Source organism: Pseudophryne corroboree, chromosome 5 (genome assembly GCF_028390025.1).
Source record: "Pseudophryne corroboree isolate aPseCor3 chromosome 5, aPseCor3.hap2, whole genome shotgun sequence".
NCBI classification, from domain to species: Eukaryota; Metazoa; Chordata; class Amphibia; order Anura; family Myobatrachidae; genus Pseudophryne; species Pseudophryne corroboree.
Window position 1 is genome coordinate 293595098 of NC_086448.1, and position 14496 is coordinate 293609593.

The 14496-nt window shown below is 44.7% G+C and overlaps 1 long non-coding RNA gene across 1 annotated transcript in view; it reads left to right on the forward strand.

The window, feature by feature from the left end:
• The first annotated feature begins 457 nt into the window (after window positions 1-457).
• The window catches only part of LOC134929001 (uncharacterized), a 41220-nt gene continuing 27181 nt past the window's right edge, over window positions 458-14496 (forward strand). The window contains exons 1-3 of the long non-coding RNA XR_010178197.1: window positions 458-546; window positions 11456-11586; window positions 11702-11789. This is a non-coding gene — a long non-coding RNA (uncharacterized LOC134929001). The remainder of the gene's footprint in view (window positions 547-11455; window positions 11587-11701; window positions 11790-14496) is intronic.

Genomic DNA, 14496 nt, shown 5'->3' on the forward strand with positions numbered 1-14496 from the left:
CTTTCATGATTTTCTTCCCAATAGGGGTGGGTTAGTATGTCATCCGACTCCCACCCACAACCTCCTGTAGATGATGATCCAGTAGCTACATTGCTCCGCATCGTATCCTGGAATGTAGAGGGCCTTAACCACCCTGTCAAAAAGAAAAAGGTGTTGTCTCACCTGAAGCGTATGTCTCCCCATATTATATTCCTGCAAGAGACGCACTGGTTAGATGACCCTAGACACACCCTACGTACCACGTGGATTGGTAACTGCTTATTGTCACCTTATTACTCTAAATCTAGAGGGGTGGCAATTTTGTTCCACGCCAACCTGCAATATTCAATTCTTAGAAAACAACATGACCCAGAGGGTAGATTTTTACTAGTTGATGTATGCATTCATAATACTGTCTATACCCTTCTCAACCTCTATGCACCCAATACCTTACCTGATTCTTTCTTTGCAGATCTCCTATCGACTCTTATCTCCTGGGGTGGTCAGAATTTGATAGTTGGTGGAGACTTCAACTTGGTCGTCGACCCATCCATGGACAGATCCAGGGTAAGTGCAGCCGCCACTACGCCTCTCACTCACCTGCTCTCCTCCTTCTGCACCCAATTGAATCTTCTAGACCCCTGGCGAATACTTCACCCCACCCAGAAAGACTTTTCCTTCTATTCCCATCCCCATTCTTCTCACTCTAGAATTGACTATATTTTTACTGCCGCTGACCTCCTCCCCAAGGGCACTTACACCTCCAATGATAACATTATCATCTCCGATCATGCCCCCATATCTCTTCATGTCCAACTGAGCTTACCCCCTCGTAATATCCCGAGATGGCGGTTTCCTGCCTACCTACGCCACTCCACTGACTTTCTACTTCATCTCAAACAGTCCTGGCTCAATTACTATCTAGACAATGATGACCAAAATTCAGATTCACCAATCTTTTGGGGGACAGCTAAAGCCGTCCTTAGAGGACACATTATGTCCTACACTCACGCCAAATGGAAAAAAATTCCTCCCAATTACACACCTTAAGCTCTACTCTTACCTCTGCATATCGTAGCTACACCCAACATAACACCCCTGCCCACAGAGAGGCCTATCTCTCGGCCAAGCTCATTTATGATACGTTCCTCACGGAACGGGCCCAACTCTCCTACGACTATCAGCGGAACAGACTCCACAGATGGGGCAACAAGTCGGGCAAACTGCTTGCCAATTTAATTAAGGGTCCTAAATCCCTTACCTGGGTTAATGCTATCACTAGTTCCGGCACACTGAGTACCAACCCTGACCTTATCTGCACCGAATTTAGGAACTTTTACCAGTCCTTGTATACCAAAGGCCCCGATGACCCCAACGCTAACCATTCTTTCCTGGAGGAGGCTGCCCTCCCTATTTTAACTCAGGAGGAGAGGGACTCCTTAGACAAACTGATCACAGTTGAGGAGGTCATTGAAGTTATTAAAACCTTACCAAACAACAAAAGCCCCGACCCTGATGGCTTTGGTGCAGAGTTTTACAAGATGTTACGTGATGAGATAACCCCCACTCTCACATCACTCTACAATCATATTCTTACCTCCAAACAAACCCCAATTCGGTTCAACGAGGCCACAATAATTGTTATACCAAAACCAGGTAAGGATCCCTCCTTGCCTGGGTCTTACAGGCCAATTTCTCTCCTCAATCAGGACTTTAAAATTCTCACGAAATTGATGGCCAATAGATTACAACTATGTCTTTCTAGCATTATATCACCCGTGCAGATGGGCTTCCTTAAACATAGTCTGTTCTGGGTATCAGGACCGCTTTGGCAGCCATCACTTACCCCCGTACTAATGATATATCAGATAACATCCTAATTAACCTTGATGCGGAAAAGGCTTTCGATAAGATTGCCTGGCCTCATCTTGCTAGAGTCCTGCTCCACCAACAATTTGGCGAGACCTTTCACGGCCTGGTTGAATCCCTCTATGCCAACCCAACTGCGCGGGTGGTGGTTAATAACATTCCCTCCCCTCATTTTCTCCTTGAGAGGGGGACTAGACAGGGGTGCCCCCTCTCTCCCCTTCTTTTTCATATTGCTTTAGAGCCCTTCATACGGTATATCCTTAATTTCTCTAACGTCCTAGTGGATGCTGGGGACTCCGAAAGGACCATGGGGAATAGCGGCTCCGCAGGAGACTGGGCACAAAAGTAAAAAGCTTTAGGACTACCTGGTGTGCACTGGCTCCTCCCCCTATGACCCTCCTCCAAGCCTCAGTTAAGATTTTGTGCCCGAACGAGAAGGGTGCAATCTAGGTGGCTCTCCTGAGCTGCTTAGAGTAAAAGTTTAAATAGGTTTTTTTATTTTCAGTGAGACCTGCTGGCAACAGGCTCACTGCATCGAGGGACTAAGGGGAGAAGAAGCGAACTCACCTGCGTGCAGAGTGGATTGGGCTTCTTAGGCTACTGGACATTAGCTCCAGAGGGACGATCACAGGCCCAGCCATGGATGGGTCCCGGAGCCGCGCCGCCGTCCCCCTTACAGAGCCAGAAGACTGAAGAGGTCCGGAAAATCGGCGGCAGAAGACGTCCTGTCTTCACTAAGGTAGCGCACAGCACCGCAGCTGTGCGCCATTGCTCTCAGCACACTTCACACTCCGGTCACTGAGGGTGCAGGGCGCTGGGGGGGGGCGCCCTGAGACGCAATAAAAACACCTTTTTTGGCAAAAAATACATCACATATAGCTCCTGGGCTATATGGATGTATTTAACCCCTGCCTATTTTTACATAAAAAAGCGGGAGAAAGGCCGCCGAAAAAGGGGCGGAGCCTATCTCCTCAGCACACTGGCGCCATTTTTTCCTCACAGCTCCGTTGGAGGAAGGCTCCCTGACTCTCCCCTGCAGTCCTGCACTACAGAAACAGGGTAAAACAAGAGAGGGGGGGCACTAAATTGGCATATAAATATATACAGCAGCTATATTAGGGAAAAACACTTATATAAGGTTATCCCTATATATATATATAGCGCTCTGGTGTGTGCTGGCAAACTCTCCCTCTGTCTCCCCAAAGGGCTAGTGGGGTCCTGTCCTCTATCAGAGCATTCCCTGTGTGTGTGCTGTGTGTCGGTACGTTGTGTCGACATGTATGAGGAGGAAAATGGTATGGAGGCGGAGCTATTGCCTGTGTTAGTGATGTCACCCCCTAGGGAGTCGACACCTGACTGGATGGTCTTATGGAAAGAATTACGTGATAGTGTCAGCACTTTACAAAAGACTGTTGACGACATGAGACAGCCGGCAAATCAGTTAATACCTGTACAGGCGTCTCAAACACCGTCAGGGGCTCTAAAGCGCCCGTTACCTCAGGTCGATACAGACACAGACACGGACACTGACTCCAGTGTCGACGGTGAGGAAACAAACGTATTTTCCAGTAGGGCCACACGTTACATGATCACGGCAATGAAGGAGGTTTTGAACATTTCTGATACTACAAGTACCACAAAAAAGGGTATTATGTGGGGTGTGAAAAAACTACCCGTAGTTTTTCCCGAATCAGATGAATTAAATGAGGTGTGTGATGAAGCGTGGGTTTCCCCCGATAAAAAACTGCTAATTTCTAAAAAGTTATTGGCATTATACCCTTTCCCGCCAGAGGTTAGGGCGCGTTGGGAAACACCCCCTAGCGTAGATAAGGCGCTCACACGCTTATCAAAACAAGTGGCGTTACCGTCCCCTGATACGGCCGCCCTCAAGGAACCAGCTGATAGGAAGCTGGAAAATATCCTTAAAAGTATATACACACATACTGGTATTATACTGCGACCAGCAATCGCCTCAGCCTGGATGTGCAGTGCTGGGGTGGCTTGGTCGGATTCCCTGACTGAAAATATTGATACCCTGGACAGGGACAATATATTATTGACTATAGAGCATTTAAAGGATGCATTTCTATATATGCGAGATGCACAGAGGGATATTTGCACTCTGGCATCAAGAGTAAGTGCGATGTCCATTTCTGCCAGAAGAGGATTATGGACGCGACAGTGGTCAGGGGATGCGGATTCCAAACGGCATATGGAAGTATTGCCGTATAAAGGGGAGGAGTTATTTGGGGTCGGTCTATCGGACCTGGTGGCCACGGCAACGGCTGGAAAATCCACCTTTTTACCCCAAGTCACCTCGCAGCAGAAAAAGATACCGTCTTTTCAGGCTCAGTCCTTTCGTCCCCATAAGGGCAAGCGGGCAAAAGGCCACTCATATCTGCCCCGGGGCAGAGGAAGGGGAAAAAGACTGCAGCAGACAGCCTCTTCCCACGAACAGAAGCCCTACCCCGCTTCTGCCAAGTCCTCAGCATGACGCTGGGGCCTTACAAGCGGACTTAGGCACGGTGAAGGCCCGTCTCAAGAATTTCAGCGCGCAGTGGGCTCACTCGCAAGTGGAACCCTGGATCCTGCAGGTAGTATCTCAGGGGTACAAATTGGAATTCGAGACGTCTCCCCCTCGCCGGTTCCTGAAGTCTGCTTTACCAACGTCTCCCCCCGACAGGGAGGCGGTATTGGAAGCCATTCACAAGCTGTATTCCCAGCAGGTGATAATCAAGGTACCCCTCCTACAACAGGGAAAGGGGTATTATTCCACGCTGTTTGTGGTACCGAAGCCGGACGGCTCGGTGAGACCCATTTTAAATCTGAAATCCTTGAACACTTACATAAAAAGGTTCAAGTTCAAGATGGAGTCACTCAGAGCAGTGATAGCGAACCTGGAAGAAGGGGACTATATGGTGTCTCTGGACATCAAGGATGCTTACATCCATGTCCCAATTTGCCCTTCTCACCAAGGGTACCTCAGGTTTGTGGTACAGAACTGTCACTATCAGTTTCAGACGCTGCCGTTTGGATTGTCCACGGCACCCCGGGTCTTTACCAAGGTAATGGCCGAAATGATGATTCTTCTTCGAAGAAAAGGCGCCTTACTTGGATGATCTCCTGATAAGGGCAAGGTCCAGAGAACAGTTAGAGGTCGGAGTAGCACTATCTCAAGTAGTACTACGACAGCACGGATGGATTCTAAATATTCCAAAATCGCAGCTGATTCCGACGACACGTCTGCTGTTCCTAGGGATGATTCTGGACACAGTACAGAAAAAGGTGTTTCTCCCGGAGGAGAAGGCCAAGGAGTTATCCGACCTAGTCAGGAACCTCCTAAGACCAGGCCAAGGAAAAGGGTCCTGGGAAAGATGGTGGCTTCTTACGAAGCGATTCCATTCGGCAGATTCCACGCAAGAACTTTTCAGTGGGATCTGCTGGACAAATGGTCCGGATCGCATCTTCAAATGCATCAGCGGATAACCCTGTCTCCAAGGACAAGGGTGTCTCTCCTGTGGTGGTTACAGAGTGCTCATCTCCTAGAGGGCCGCAGATTCGGCATTCAGGATTGGGTCCTGGTGACCACGGATGCCAGCCTGAGAGGCTGGGGAGCAGTCACACAGGGAAGAAATTTCCAGGGCTTGTGGTCAAGCATGGAAACGTCACTTCACATAAATATCCTGGAACTAAGGGCCATTTACAATGCCCTAAGTCAGGCAAGACCTCTGCTTCAGGGTCAGCCGGTGTTGATCCAGTCGGACAACATCACGGCAGTCGCCCACGTAAACAGACAGGGCGGCACAAGAAGCAGGAGGGCAATGATGGAAGTGGCAAGGATTCTTCGCTGGGCGGAGAATCATGTGATAGCACTGTCAGCAGTGTTCATTCCGGGAGTGGACAACTGGGAAGCAGACTTCCTCAGCAGACACGATCTTCACCCGGGGGAGTGGGGACTTCACCCAGAAGTCTTCCACATGATTGTGAACCGTTGGGAAAAACCAAAGGTGGACATGATGGCGTCCCGCCTCAACAAAAAACTGGACAGATATTGCGCCAGGTCAAGGGACCCTCAGGCAATAGCTGTGGACGCTCTGGTAACACCGTGGGTGTACCAGTCAGTGTATGTGTTCCCTCCTCTTCCTCTCATACCAAAAGTACTGAGAATCATAAGAAGGAGAGGAGTAAAGACTATACTCGTGGCTCCGGATTGGCCAAGAAGGACTTGGTACCTGGAAATTCAAGAGATGCTCACGGAAGACCCGTGGCCTCTACCTCTAAGAAAGGACCTGCTCCAGCAGGGACCATGTCTGTTCCTAGACTTACCGCGGCTGCGTTTGACGGCATGGCGGTTGAACGCCGGATCCTGAAGGAAAAAGGCATTCCGGATGAAGTCATCCCTACCCTGATCAAAGCCAGGAAGGATGTAACCGTACAACATTATCACCGTATTTGGCGTAAATATGTTGCGTGGTGCGAGGCCAGGAAGGCCCCTACAGAGGAATTTCAACTGGGTCGTTTCCTGCATTTCCTGCAAACAGGACTGTCTATGGGCCTCAAATTGGGGTCCATTAAGGTTCAAATTTCGGCCCTGTCAATATTCTTCCAAAAAGAACTGGCTTCTGTTCCTGAAGTTCAGACGTTTGTCAAGGGAGTACTGCATATACAGCCTCCTTTTGTGCCTCCAGTGGCACCTTGGGATCTCAATGTAGTTTTGGGATTCCTAAAATCACATTGGTTTGAACCACTCACCACTGTGGACTTAAAATATCTCACATGGAAAGTGGTAATGCTGTTAGCCCTGGCTTCAGCCAGGCGTGTCTCAGAATTGGCGGCTTTATCCTATAAAAGCCCTTACCTAATTTTTCATACGGACAGGGCAGAATTGAGGACTCGTCCTCAATTTCTCCCTAAGGTGGTTTCAGCTTTTCACTTAAACCAGCCTATTGTGGTGCCTGCGGCTACTAGGGACTTGGAGGATTCCAAGTTGCTGGACGTAGTCAGGGCCCTGAAAATATATGTTTCCAGGATGGCTGGAGTCAGAAAATCTGATTCGCTGTTTATCCTGTATGCACCCAACAAGCTGGGTGCTCCTGCTTCTAAGCAGACGATTGCTCGTTGGATTTGTAGTACAATTCAGCTTGCACATTCTGTGGCAGGCCTGCCACAGCCAAAATCTGTAAAAGCCCATTCCACACGGAAAGTGGGCTCATCTTGGGCGGCTGCCCGAGGGGTCTCGGCTTTACAACTTTGCCGAGCAGCTACTTGGTCAGGGGCAAACACGTTTGCTAAATTCTACAAATTTGATACCCTGGCTGAGGAGGACCTGGGGTTCTCTCATTCGGTGCTGCAGAGTCATCCGCACTCTCCCGCCCGTTTGGGAGCTTTGGTATAATCCCCATGGTCCTTTCGGAGTCCCCAGCATCCACTAGGACGTTAGAGAAAATAAGAATTTACTTACCGATAATTCTATTTCTCATAGTCCGTAGTGGATGCTGGGCGCCCATCCCAAGTGCGGATTGTCTGCATTACTTGTACATAGTTATTGTTACAAAAATCGGGTTATTGTTGTTGTGAGCCATCTTTTCAGAGGCTCCTTCTGTTATCATGCTGTTAACTGGGTTCAGATCACAAGTTGTACGGTGTGATTGGTGTGGCTGGTATGAGTCTTACCCGGGATTCAAAATCCTTCCTAATTGTGTACGCTCGTCCGGGCACAGTATCCTAACTGAGGCTTGGAGGAGGGTCATAGGGGGAGGAGCCAGTGCACACCAGGTAGTCCTAAAGCTTTTTACTTTTGTGCCCAGTCTCCTGCGGAGACGCTATTCCCCATGGTCCTTTCGGAGTCCCCAGCATCCACTACGGACTATGAAAAATAGAATTATCGGTAAGTAAATTCTTATTTTATCTACCTTTCGGGGTATTAGAATTGGCAACAGGGAGATTAAGCTCATGGCGTTTGCAGATGACATCCTTCTTTTTACCTCCAACCCACGACAATCTGTTATGGCATTACGGACCGCCATTGATCACTTTTCCTCCTTTGCCGGATTCTCCATCAATTATGACAAATCAGAGGCACTAGCCGTGTTCCCCCAGATAACCGCAGGTTGGGACCCTTCTTTTCCATTCCGCTGGGCCCCCACTCATATCACATACCTCGGAGTCCTCCTCCCTTCCGACCCCACTTGACTATACTCTGACAATGTCCACCCCATCCTTACTAAAATTCAGACGGAACTGACGCTGTGGCAAACTTTACCCCTTAATCTGTTGGGACGCTGTAACCTAGTAAAGATGGCTAGTTTCCCCAAATTGCTCTACGTGCTGCAGATGGTACCCATCATGCTTTTGAAGTCTAATGTCTCTCTCTCACCTCCTCGATCTCTACATTTATTTGGGCTAATAAACGACCCAGAATAATTTTCTTTAAACTATCCCAAACAGTACAGAATGGGGGAGTGAATCTGCCGGATATAGAGCAATTTAACCGAGCTTGCCTTCTTCATTTCGCTGTGGACTGGCTCAGTGGTATGTCTGTTTTCACTGACTCATTGATTGACTCCCAACTCTGTACCCCTTTATCTCTTAGCTACGTTCTCCATGCGAATAAATCTGATATATCCACTTTCCACCTCGATAACATACTCCTGACCTCTACTATTATGGCATGGAGGTTATCCCGCAAATCTCTCAAGCTACAACATACCCACTCACTGTTTCTTCCTTTAGTTGGGAACCTACAGTTTCAACAAGGGCAGGCTCTCCTCCCCTTCACTGCCTGGTGTGCCTCGGGCATTACGTGTATTGGTGATCTTCTTAACCCTAATAAGAAAACACTCACCTTTACAGAGACGTTAGCCAAATATGAGGTCCGCCCCCGCCATGAATTCTATTTTTTTCAGGCTTCACACTACATACAATCAGTCCTCTCCCACCTCAATGCGTCGGAATTTGGCAATTCCCTAGATACGCTTCTAAGGTCGGGGACTTGTTCCATTTCGTCCATATACACCCGCATACGCACAGAACATATACCCACCACTGATCTAGCTCAAGTACAAAAATGGTCCTCCCAAATTCCCTCCATGTCCCCTGAGACCGTGATGGATAGCTTCGTGGCTTCTCTTAAACTCATCCGAGCTAGCTTATACCAGGAAATGTCCTATAAGATATTGCACAGAGCCTATATCTCTCCAAAGAGGAGTCACTTGATGGGTTTGTCTGACTCGGCAAAATGTATAAAATGCTCTTCACCAGTGGCTGATCTCATGCACTGCTTTTGGCACTGCCACTATATCCAAAAATTCTGGGCTGAGCTACATACCTATGGAACTTCCGAGTTAGGCTTGCGTTTCCAATGTACTGCCTCTTGGGCTCTCTTTGGCTATGTCCGTGATCAACACGACCTTCCCTCTCAGGATGCGAAATTGGTTGTGATCCTCTCAGAGGTAGGCAGGAAAGCCATTCTTCAACAATGGATATCTGATACCCCCCCCCCCCCTATGCTGACACTAGCTACTTCTAGACTGCTATTTCTATTTACGATGGATTGGCTAGAAACTTCCCTTAATAAGGAAATATTAACCCCCACATTTCAATGCTGGGGACGGTTTATTAATAAATTACCCACTCAAACAAAAACAGCCATTAAGCAGAGTTTTCATTGCACCACCTGGTACGGGTACCAAATTCTAGCAGATAACCCTCCCATATCTTTCCCATAACTACTTTCTCCTCCTCCCTCTCCGTTCTCCCTCTTTCTCTTCTCTCTCCTCTCTATCATTCTGATTTCGGACGCCCACATCAGCTCTCTGTGTCCTCCCTCTTCTACTACTTTTTTCTGGATCTCTTTCATCTACATATCTTCTCTTGCTCTGATGATGTCTCCGTGGATGGGTCGGTGGTCCCCTAGCCTCGGCAGGTATTGTTGTTATTATTATTGTTATGTTTTTTTTGTGTGTTTTCTTTTTGCTAGTTTATTATTTTTGGTTTAGCGGTCCCCAAAGGGGGAGGCGCATTAATATGTTATACTGTTTTTTTTTGTTTGTTTTTTCTCCCACATCAGGAACACAATTGTTGTTCTCATACACCATTATTTTATTGTTGTGTGTTATTTTATTATGTGTATTCTGACACTTTATATTAGAAAATGGAAAATGTGAGGCTTTCTGCTGGATCCCTATCACCTTGTATGTAACTGACTAGATGATTATTGTGATTCTATATACGGTTGGACTTTACGTCCTTATCTGCTATCGCTTGTTGTACTTTCTAAACCTCAATAAAGACATTTTGGGAAAAAAAGTCTGTGAAACCATTGTGATTCCCATTGTAATAATACATTATTTCTATCACCACCCCTAGCTCTCTTTGGTTCCTGGTCAATCAATTTGTACCTCAACGTGGACATCTGGTGATTGTAAGTTTTAAAATGTCGAGCCACACTTTGAGTTGGAGATCCACCTTCGAGGGCAAGGCGGATATCTGATCTATGAATAGCCACTCTCACGAAATGCTCTCACAGTTTTGCCCACTAGTGCAGGTCAAGATGTGTTTAATTGGAATTTGTTTCCCCGTATGTGGGTGCGAAAAAGTGTTACCAATTTCCATATAACTGCACGTAGTGCACCCTAAACATCTGTAGCAGCTCGGTTTACGTGACATGAAGGTCGCTGGAGCTGGTGTAATTGTAGTGACTTCATCATGGACTAACCAATCTCTAAGATTTTTATTTTTTGAGTAACTTGAATGTAACTTGATAGACTGGAGTTTCTTAAGGTCGGATCAGATGTTATTATCGGCAGAGCATCAACCGCTGTCCTCATCGAAATGTGGCTGACGTGATTGTATTTTTGGACAAAGTTAACTGTATCATTTCCAGTTATCTGCGTAGATTTATTTTCTTTGGTAACACTTTTTCGCACCCACATATAGGGAAACAAATTCCAATTAAACACATCTTGACCTGCACTAGTACACATGTAATCTACATAATACGATGTCCGTGCGGACTTCTATATGTGGGCAAAACTGTGAGAGCATTTCGTGAGAGGATGGCTCTTCATAGATCAGCTATCCGTCTTGCCCTCGAAGGTGGATCTCCAACTCAAAGTGTGGCTCGACATTTTAAAACTTACAATCACCAGATGTCCACGTTGAGGTACAAATTGATTGACCAGGAACCAAAGAGAACTAGAAATAAAGCATTGTTACAACGGGAATCACAATGGATTCACAGACTTAATACTGTGGCACCCCATGGTCTCAACGAGCAACTGAGTCTTAGCTGCTTTCTTTAAATCAGCAATGTTTGCTATATGTAGAAATTCTTACAGTAATTCATGTTTTTTTTATATTAGTCTCAATTAGTATTTTGATTATATACGTATTTGATTGGATACGTTTTATACGTTTTTATATTTTTTTTACAAACTCCACACAGAGCACTAGATTATATATTAGCATCGTCTTTGGTGACAATTAATTTAGCCTTAGATCTTGCATAATCTGATACTTTGTGATCATATATTTTTTTCTCTTTTTATTGTATTCTCTACTCTTGCACAGTGCACTTTACCTTGTATGTTTTTATCTTCCTCCACAGACCGGGTTGCCTAGCAATGCACCAAGCCGACAGGGAGCGTGAGAGATGCGCGCCATCAGTGATGACGTCATCAAGTCCCGACTCCTGGTGGAGTTTGCAGGTGGCACGACTATGGAGAAGAGTCTACTTAGGTAATCTTTTTGTGTTTGTACATGTAATTCTGACGAAAGTTGATAAACTGAAATGTTAATTGACCTTTTTGGTCTAGTTTCTACTCAAAATATTTGTTGCTATGAAATATTGCAGCAATCCGTAACGAGAACTACAGGGATATAATTTCTACCAAAATTTCTACAGCATCTTTATTTACCAGGAGACCCTCGAGTAGAGACATGTAAGTATTGTATGCTTATGGAGCCAAGCAAATAAAGAAGGAAATATTTCATTTAGCAGATACAGTTAATATTTCAATCTACTAAATAAGACCACTTTAAAGGGCCCCAACATGTACACCAACTCTACTTTATTGTAGTAAACTATTGTATAGGACATTTCTTTGTGTCATTTAGAATATTGACAAGTATGAGACAAAAGTTTGTTGTCAAGGATTTTGTTGAACTGCACTTTTCTCTGGTTGAGAAATTTTACTGTTTGCTCTTCTTCAAAGAAACTGGAGGGAGAGATCGAAGACAGGTATAATAATATACTAACCTAATTTAAATTATACTTATAGTATACGTGACGGTGTTAAATATAATTATTACACCCCTACATTTAGGGCACTATTAGATTGCCTACATAATCAGGCTTTCCCAAGCAAGCCTATTAGACTTTTTACGGCTTGGGTGGAGGCACTTCTGTATTAAATGCCTATAGGTGGTAGGAGGGGGTTACACTGGTGTCTGTAAAAGTAAATATTTTTGACCAAACTGATTCTTCCCACTAGACTTTGTCATTAGACATTTATTATCATGTTTGTTACAAATGTTTAACTTCATCATCATCATATGTAACAGGTGTTTTGTAAAGTATATTTTTCTCTTGCATGTTGAGAAATGTAAACCATTTGTAGAATTCCAGGTCAATAGTCCCCCAGGTTAGTAGATGCACTAGTATCTAAAAGCATTTGCACTGGTTATTCAGCAGTTGTCAGGATGGGATATGCTCTCTCTGTCCTGTATAGGTAGTGTTTGATAGGCATTATTTCATTATATAAAGTGATGTATGTGTATATTATATTCTGGGTTTCAAACTCACAGTAGATAGAAATGCAGCAGGCTAACCAATAATGTCACCCCTACTGTAGTAATATAACTCATTCTGTGTGTTACCCCATGCACGGTAATATACAATTAAATTTAAAAAAAACCACATATTTTCATGAATATTTCTTCAATCTATTTTGTATGCTATTGATGTTTTACTTGCCTTTGCACGTGTCTCTGCACGTTGGGTATGATATCCCGGTGTCCGGGATCCTGGCGGTCAGCATACCGATGCTGGTATTCCGGGCGCCCGAATGCCGGGTGGAAATAGCCCATGTTAGCCGGGATTCTGGTGTCGGCATTGTCAGTGGTCGGGATTCCGGCATCAGTATCCTGACCGCCGGGATCCCGACTGCCAGCAATATAACTGTATCCCATCTCTGCACCTTCTTTTTTGTGTGTTTTAAAACTTTAAATAAATACGTTAAAAAAAATACAATTATATAATTAATAGTACAGTATGCAAGGAAACATTTTAGTAATTTTTGCCTGGTAATATAATGTTTTGCTTACAATGTTTAAATAATTACATTGTTTATTGTTGTTTGCAAGCTGAAATTAATCTCTCTACAGGCTCCATTTATCAATGATACCAAATACCGGCCTTTTTCGTTTAGTATCGCCATGATACTTATTAGTATACCACTGGTATTTACCATAACTAATCTGTCTCGCATGGTCTAACGCTGTTTCCCTCCTTTGTCGTGTCTTCTGCTGTGTTGCCGGCAGCCTACAGCTGCTGCTGATTGGCTACTGACTAACATGTATGAGTGATGGCTGTTTGGGCATGCACATTGTGCTTCAACCCTCAAGGACTCAGCCAACCGCAAAAGCTTTTGCTAGTTCACCATTATCAGCAATAGAAACTGTACTGCTAAAAATATCATATGTGGTACAGTCACAAACAGCGGTAAGTTTTGCTAAATACAGATGTAGCCATTCTCAGCTTACCCACAATGGACACGTACACGTATCACGGGTGTGACTCACAGGCACGCCTAGTCGCAACCAAGCTGAGCTTGGCTACATCACATCTGTACTGATGGCTATAACCTTTTAGTGAGTGATAAAGTGGATATGACTTTTTCTTAAGTGCAGTCCTACGTGTTGTCATCATTAACATTTTACTTTCAAAGTAATTTGACATATCTATCAGTAACTCAAAAGACACAACTGTAATAATTGTAAATGTTTGTATTTTTCCACTTTTGGGAAGTGCCTGTGTAGATGCTTTATGTTACCATTTGCAGGATGTCAGTCAACAGAAAAAAAATGTCAAAAGAAAAAAATAATGGCATAAACATTAAGGGGGAATTCAACTGTGCCCAAATATTTTTAACGCAAAAAAATAAAAACAGCTTTATTGCAATTTTTTGCCTGATGTGTTTTTAGGGTGATTCACTTACAGCCTTTTTTTTCACATGAAGTTCCAAGACCTACTGTATGTGTTTTTACGATCTAGGGGATTTTGTTTTGGGACCTCAGTGGGTCCTGAAAAAAATGCCCGATAAGTGGCAGCATCGGGGCTAATTGGATAGCCTCCGAGGAATCAATTAACGGCTAACTGAATTCCCCCCAATAACTTCACTACAAAGTTCTGCTCACTATTACTCTTCACAACTTACATTATACACTTTTCTTTTTATTAAAGTGCTCAAATAAGTCATGAGAGTGAGGAACAGTACGGTCTTCAAATCATTCAATCGTTTTTATAGCTTTGGCAGAATAGCAAATGCAACTGACATGTATTGTATTTGTTAACTAGTTTTATATACTTAAATACCCATATTTAAGTACATAAAACTAGTTAACAAATACAATCAATGACGCAATCGA